The following is a 2,521-nucleotide window of genomic DNA, read 5'->3' as shown; positions in this document are numbered from 1 at the left end:
AAGACCTTTTACTCTCTCTATTGACTCATGTGACAGGGATGATTGTAGGCCGTAGATTACCGTTGACGTCATATCTGGGGTTAATCTTCATCTAGTTTGGTTTTACCTGATGGTGGGAAAAAACCAGGCTACACCAGGGGCTGAGCAGTATCAGAAGACCGGGGCTTTGTTCTGCATCTGCCCAGAGCTGTCGCGGCAATTCAGTCATTTACGGAATATTTATTGAGCACCTATTTTGTATGAGGTGTGGTTTTAACTGTGGGGCTTTAGTGTCCTCACTGGGAAAGTTGCATAGGAGGCTGACCGCTTGAGTTTGAGGCCCTTTTGTCACTGAAAGATTGGGTTTATATGACTAGCTATTTTATATACATCTTCCTTGAAGTGGTGATAGTGATAGATATAAAAAAACAAAACTTCAAGTACCTCTAGTCAGAAACATCCCCCGCTTCAGCTTTTGTAAATGAGCAAGGCATTCTCTTTGGTTTAACTGGTGTTTTATTTGAAACCCATTAAAAGAAGACTACCCTGAAACAAAATTCTTTTGGAGTACACTAAGGTTGACAAGGGTGCATGTCAACTCCGTGAATGAAAAACAGTAGTTCTAATAAAATGAGTTAAGTTCATTACTGTCTAAGTTACATACAGTCTATTTTTAAACTGTCTAAATTGCATACAGTTTATTTTTTGTGGTGGTACCACGAAGTTAAAGACTCAAAGTGAGATGTGGGATAAAATTTCTTTTTAACACATTTTCTCAAAGAATTGAAAACAAAATTATATACTAGAAGTGAGCCAATGTGTGGCCACCATATCTTGATAATATTGTCTTATCGGTAAGGAAAACTTTTTTATTGGTAGATGTGATGAAATTCTGAATTCTAGAGATGTATCTACCAAAACTTCTAGCAATTTCCAGTATCATCCTTCAGTTTTCTTATAATCCAAGTCTCAGTTTATTACCTTTCTTAATTTGAATCAAAACCTACTTATTACAAATTAATTAAATCCTACAAGAGCAAAAAAAATCCTCTAAATAATAAAATTTCCACATACCAACTAATTAAGATTTTATTTTAAGTAGCAATTGGTGTGATAAAAATACAACACAATGTAAGAGCTTGAGGAATCTCCGTGCAATGGAAATATGCTTTAACCAGTAGTTATTTCTGAGTGACCTTGTAACCATCATTTCACTGCTGAATTGAGGGCATAAAATGGTATACATGGGAAAAATTTCATTCTTAAACCATAAAGGAAGATTAATTTTCAATAGCGGAGTACATGGATTAGTATTTTAAAGAATAGAAACTTATTTTAAATAGTTAGAAAATTGAATTCCTATTTCATTGTTGAATAATAGGTTCTGTATATTTCCTACATACATAGGCATTTTAGGAATCTCCTGATATTAAACTGATGTCAAAAAGAAGAGAAAATATATTTATAGATGCCATTTCCTAAGTCATGCATTTCTCTCTCTTTCCCCCGCTTCACTCTACCTCCCATGAACCTCCCTATCCCCATCCCCAGAAGTGAGATACACACACTTAAACCATTTTAAAAAGGAATTAAGAAAAGTAACTATTCTCTGGAATTTAACAGACTGCCAATATCAACACAGTATTTTAAAAGTACTTTGCTGTAACCTGTTTAGATGATATACAATTTACAAAAATTGAGGTTATAGAACTTATTAATACTTAAACTGGAAAATTGGCTTCCTCAGATCCAGATTTTTACATTCTTCTGTCCTAGCTATATTTGTTAAGATAAGCTTTTTACTTCAATATTACTGAACAAAACTCTTATTTTCCATTTCATAATTTCCTAGGCAATCATATGTGAGCAATACTATTATCAGTCTGATTTATAAAAATAGATATAGTTACATTACTCACTTTAGTCTTTCTTTGACTTTTCGCTGTGGGAGTAAGTAGCGAGTGTCTGGACAGTGACTTCTTGGTGAATCAACAATGAGTTAGGGAATAGCTGTGCACACCTGATGTCTAAGATTAAATACAGAGTCTTGAGTACGTCTGGCTTATTCGTATTTTAACTTCATCGATAAGTGACAAAATGTTTTATTTTTTTCCTAAAAACCAAATCTTTCCTTTCAGCTTTCTCCACCAGTTTCTGTAAATGTTTTTGTTGAGAATTTAATGCTTGTACAGTCAATGGCGATTTAAAATATATATATATATATTATATATGTATATGGAAAAACTTTAAAGATGCTTTTAATTTATTTAATGACTGTTGCCTTTTTATGATGGTAATATTTTTCATCCTTAGACGATGAGGAAAACATTTTACTATAGGTGTTATAAAATGAAATTTGGTTCTTTAGGCCAATCCATGTAAAGGGCGTATTGGTGTGAATCCGTGTAGGACACGTCACCACCAATGTAGAAGCTTTGCTGAATTTGTATCATTTTCTTTCAGTAATGAAGAGCATTCCTTATGCAGTATGAAAATAAAACTTGCTTAATTGACTGTTTCCTCACTCTTTTCTACGTATTGG

The sequence above is a fragment of the Otolemur garnettii genome, unplaced genomic scaffold (assembly GCF_000181295.1).
Source record: "Otolemur garnettii isolate 467f Iridium unplaced genomic scaffold, OtoGar3 scaffold00039, whole genome shotgun sequence".
NCBI lineage: Eukaryota > Metazoa > Chordata > Mammalia > Primates > Galagidae > Otolemur > Otolemur garnettii.
The sequence above is the reverse complement of the archived record's forward strand: the minus strand, read 5'-3'. Positions refer to the sequence as shown.